General features: G+C 39.0%; 1 long non-coding RNA gene across 1 annotated transcript in view; it reads right to left on the bottom strand.

Moving 5' to 3' along the window:
• Nucleotides 1-4,709: 4,709 nt before the first annotated feature.
• Nucleotides 4,710-5,733, bottom strand: part of LOC117662480 (uncharacterized) — a 46,466-nt gene continuing 45,442 nt past the window's right edge. The window contains exon 8 of the long non-coding RNA XR_009622485.2: nt 4,710-5,398. This is a non-coding gene — a long non-coding RNA (uncharacterized LOC117662480). The remainder of the gene's footprint in view (nt 5,399-5,733) is intronic.

Below are 5,733 nucleotides of genomic sequence, written 5' to 3'. Positions count from 1 at the left end.
ATTGTATATGGCATTGGATTTTTTTTTATCTGCTCCACCTTGTAGGGTTAACAAACATTGTCACCTCCTTTTAATGTGCCTAACATTTTGATCTTACAAGCTACTCACCAAATGCTTAACAGTTTTTATCTTACAGTAGTGGCCAAAATTGTGGAATTTTGGGAAAAGTATATTTTTGAGGCTTGATGGCTAATAACTCCACTTTTTTTTTTTTTTTTTTGAGTTTCAAGATATTCCACTGCTGGAATGGCCCAGACCTTAACTCAATTGAAAATCTATGAAGCCAACTAAAGAAACTTGTTAGTCAGAAGCGACCCAGCAATAAAATCCAGTTAACAGAAGCAATCATTCAATCTTGGTTTCGCATTATAAACAGCTGCAGGACTAAAAGACTTGGTTCAGTCCATGGGAAGACATTGTAAGGCTGTAATTTATGCTAAAGGTTATCCAACTAAGTATTAACTGCAGGGGTGAGTTGTACTTACCTTTACTACTGGTTCGCAACGGGGACGCATGTGCTTCTGCGCATGCACAGAAACTTCCTGATGATGTCGGGGTCGGTGGGCGGAGCCTCCCACTGGTATTACTACCACTTCTTGTGAACCGGTCTGAACCAGGGGCAACCCACCACTGATTAACTGACATGGTGATAATTTTTGTATATCTCATTTTTTCTATGTGTTTCACTTTTCTTCTTTATACTGTAAAAACTATTGCATTACATTCTTGATTATCTTTGCATTGATATATAATTTTATGGTGCTACTCCCAAAAAAGTGGTCTTATTAGCTTGTTTTAGAAAATATACTTTTCCCAAAAGGTTTCCACAATTTTGGCCACTACTGTATAAATTCAGATGTTTAGTTAGTACATTAAATTTGTAATGCTTCAGGAAAAAAAAAATCCTCTTGCTGGCCCAGAATTGTTGTGGCTCTTCAGGTGATTGGGCTTCCTTAATCAAAACAACAAGTTAGGCAGACTTGATGTTCAGTATAAATTTATACTAGTTAAAATAGCTTTGGCCCTTTCACACAGCCTCAAGCTCCTGTCTTCATAGCGATAGGAAGCGAAAAATGGGAGTTTTTTCCCCAAAAGGTTGAGAATACTTGACATGAAGCAACATATGGATTATTCATATAGCAATAAAATATGTTTAGATATGTTGCCATTCCTTAATTACCGGTAGTTTAATTTTAGTGGGCTTCAGAGTTTAGCAAATACTACATACTAATTATTGCCATATATTAAGTGTTGTTGCCTCATTGCAGCTGTCAGTGTGAAGCCCTACTGTATGAAACCTCTGAAATCCTGCTATTAAGTAATCAGATATTAAATATAAATATTTATTGAAGGTTACATTCAAATGCAATATATTCAGTTGACAATTTTCACTTAGGGGTTTCACTTGGAAGTGCAATAGTACTTCCTGATCTGACATATATCATGAAAATCCATGACTAATCATGTTGATAATGTAGGCATTAGCCTATTCTCTGATTGTTCAAACAGTAATCACTGTAATAAGATATCATCAATGTCATTAGGTCAAACTTCCCATCTGAGAGTTGGCTGGAAATAATCCATTCCATAAAAAATAGTGAACCACTGTATTAAAAAATTAACAGCACTAAATGAGAGCCAATTGAAATCCAGGTGAGTTTGAATCTAATTCTCCAGTGTCTTTATCAATCTTCCTGAAGTGTTCAGATCCTCTATTGCAGTGGTCACCATCTGGTGGTCCGTGGACCACTGGTGGTTTGTGAGAAAATTTTGGTGGGCCGCAGAAAAATTATTTGCATTTTTTATATTGCACTAAATCAGGTGTCCTCAAACTACAGCCCCTGGGACAGATACGTGCAATGAACGTTTGTGTTGCTGCAGAGAGTCTCCTCCTTCGGGGTCTTTTTGTGTGGGTCGGAGGGGGACAGAAATTCCTACTTGGGGTCTGCTTCAGGTTCCTGATGCAGGGCTTTAGCAAAGGCTGGAGGGAAGTGCCACTGGTGGCAAAGAGCTGGAGGACCTTGTTCCAGTGGGACTGCATCATGGCCTGGAACTCAATGACCATCTCAACCCACTGAGCCTCCAGATGCTGGTACCTGGCTTTGCACTCCCGCAGGTCTTCCCTCTGCTTGGAAAGCCTATGCTCGTAGTCCTCAGTGAGGTGCTACTGCTGAGCCTCCTTCTTGGTCAGATCCAATTTGAACTGAGCCAGCTGTTTTGACAACTCTTTCACGTGGTGGCTGCTTAGCTCCATCAACTGCTTCCTATTGGGGCACTAAGGAGCCCAGGTCGGGAGGTGAGGAGTTGACCATGCCCACCAGTCACATGACCACCTAGCCATCCCCACCCAGCTGGTTATTAGGCAGATCATATTAGTGGTCCACAGGATTTAAAATTATGAATTTAGTGGTCCCTGAGGTCCGAAAGGTTGATGACCCCTGCTCTATTGTGTCTCTCCATAAATACTTTAAAATGAGTTATCAGTTATAAATCATCATGAAACATGCTTATAGGAATATTTTAGATTGATTTTATAAAAAATCACAACAAAACCTAAATGGACTGCTCTTATCAAAAAATAAAATAAAAAAATAAAAATGTCTATAAAGTTGAAGTTATGATTCCTAGTGACCTTTTTGTGAATAGCTAGCCCACTTCCTTGCACACTTATTATATATTGGTTTATGTTATTATTGCCCTTTGGACAAGATATTACATAAATGCCTGTCCTTAATAGCTAGTTAATGTTTTGTTGTAGCAGTCACCTTTTTACTATTGGGCTTTTTTATTTTATATTTTTACATTGGTGTATTATTTCTTTTGGAAAAATTACATTGGCCTTGGTTGTTTTATGTAAAAAAGTTAGTGCCAACAGAGATATTTATTGAGATTTTATAGAATTTGGATGATAGAGAGGCGGGAAAATAAAGAGAGAAATGGGATTTATTTTTATTTTTATTTTGGATTCAAAAGAAAAGTACTGAAACTCACAAAATGACACATAAATTTATGATACTAGAGACATTTCAAAGGATCCTTGAAGAGTTGGGAGAGGTCAATAAAAATGAAATGAAATAAAAGCAATAATTACTATACATAATAATATATTTATTGTAATATATACATTTTTGAACATTTTATGGACTTTTTGTAGTTACCTGAACAGAAACAAAAACTTTTTTTTTTTCAGATTTGTGAATGGGGGATTATGAGAAGAAGTTTTAGAGATATTATGGATGCTCTAATGCCTACAGGAATTTAGTTGCCAATTCCTAGAAGTTTTGTGGCATATCATTTCAGTGCATGTAACCCAGGGGTATCAAACTCAAAGCCCGGGGGCCAGTGGTGGGTTGCCCCTGGTTCGGATTGGTTCACAAGAACCAGTAGTAAAACCAGTGGGAGGCCCCACCCACCACCCCAGATGTCATCATCAGTGATCTGCGCATCCGCACGTGCGGAAGCAAGACACATGCACAGAAGCTTGCTTTGTTCATGTGCGCGATCCATTGCAAATCAGTAGTAAGGGTAAGTAGAACCCACCCCTGCTGGGGACTGGATCTAGCCCACAGGGTGCTTAGATTTGGCCCATGGAGCTGCCCTGGAAACAGTGAAGGATTTGCCCACAGTGCCTCTGCCAGCAAAAACGGAGCTTGGGAGTGTCACATGTGGCCCTCCCGAGCTCCAATTTCACTAGCTGAGACTGTTGCAGCTGAAAACGTTTCAGGAACTAGTTTTCTCTGGCAGAGTGCTCGGGCCACCACAGGCGCCTCCGCCATGCCCATCCTGGCCATACCCACTCTGGCCCCCTGAGGTCAAACACAACCCTGATGCAGCCCTCAATGAGATCGAGTTTGACATCCCTGATGTAACTAATTCACTAAAGAAGATGGTGTTATAGATATCTGTGGCAACTCACAATTATATCCAAATGAAGACATACATGTAGTGATTTTGTTATGCAAATCCTGTCTATCCATGTTTGTGTTCTAATATTTGATGCAAATACATAACATATATTTTTTGCATCCTGACCTCATGATAAATATTACTTCACTTGCCTCACCTTGGCTCACCTCCTCGAGGTTCCTGGGTTAGCCAAGGAAATAGCATTGACAGAAAACTATGGTCTTGGATATAATTTAATTTAATGTGAAAAAGTGCCCAATTTAATTTATGAAGTGCTATCTGAATTTACATCCAATTTATATAAAAAAATCACCACATTTCTGGGTAGTTTCAGCTTTATAATATGGCTACCATTAACATACTGGAAATCAGGGATTAAAAGGGAATTTTGGAAGTTTGGCTTAGAAGTCTTACTTTCTTTTCCCTAAGAAAGAAATCTGAGTTTGTGAGAAGATAAAAGCAAACCATATTAGATTCAGCCTGGCTAGATAAAGAATCTCTCAAAAATAGCACCTTCAAAAATAATATGACAACTTTTTGTCTCTCTTTCACAGCTTTATTCTTGACTGAAAATGCCGTAACTTGTCCGTACCTGAAAGTTAACAATGCCATTATTAGCTGACACAGATTTTTCCTCTCTGGAACCTTTTTATAACATTTGCTCTACTTATAGCACAGTATAACTGTCATAACTTTCCTGGTAAATTTGAGTATTTTAGGTGAAAATTTTCTCCATGGTGAAGAATTTTTCCTAGCAATGCTCACCCGGAGAACTTCTAAAGATAGACAAACAGAATGATTGGTGGGAGGACCAACTAATGTACAGCACAGCTGCAATTATAATTTATTGTTAACATACATCAATGACAAACAGCAAAGGTATTTTGCCTTCTCTCTCTCTCACACACACGCACACACCATAGTGAGTCAATGGCTTTATTCAAACCCCCAGCAATTCAAAAGAAGTTCACATGATGAGCATGTCCTGCTGCCATGCTCAACAAGACTGTTGTGATATGGGAGTTCTTGGCAAAGCCCAGTTCACAAAATGCAATACACAATCCAGAGTCAGTCCAAACTGTTCAAGGAGGAAGTCCAAGGAGGAAGACACACAGAACAAGGAACTTGGACATGTTGTTCCAGCAATGCCCATCTCTTAGAGTGGGATTAAATAGGCAATGTCAATGTGACCCTTCACAATGGGCAAGGTTGCCTCCTTGTAAGTAGCCTGGCCAACCAGCATTGTACCTGTTTCCTCTCTGCCCTGTGCATCCTTAGATTGGGCAGAAATATGGACTTTACCTCCTCATCTTCACTGGCCACTGGAAACTGCTCATGAAGCTGCTCCTCCAGGCTAACTTGCTGCAGCTGCAACTCCTTTGGCTCAGGCTCAATGTGCTTCCCATGTGGTCATTCCAGCCTTGGCTGCTTTGCTGGACTGAAGCCCTCTGTTCCCTGATCCAAGCCCCATGCAACTCGGAGCTCGCGAGAACTTGAAAAGATAAACAAATAATCAGAATCAAATTTCATGAACAATGCAAAATGAAATACTATGTAAATGACATAATATTAACAATTACACAACCATACAGGTCCATACAAAAATCAATGCAAATAATAAAGACTTTGACTACCATTAATGTTAATGAAAAGCAAATTTAATGTAACAAGTCACTTAACTTCTGACATAAATGATTTTGTGAGAAAATAGACTGGCTGTGTGATAACAAAAGTTTCAGAAAAATACCTAGAACTCCACTTGTTGAGACATAATGAAGTTATATTTTAAAACAATTCCAACAAAGTATGGGGAAAAAATAAAACAAA

This window comes from Pantherophis guttatus, chromosome 3, assembly GCF_059756535.1.
Source record: "Pantherophis guttatus breed Tessera chromosome 3, ASM5975653v1, whole genome shotgun sequence".
Lineage (NCBI taxonomy): Eukaryota > Metazoa > Chordata > Lepidosauria > Squamata > Colubridae > Pantherophis > Pantherophis guttatus.
This window is presented reverse-complemented; position numbering and strand designations above follow the sequence as displayed.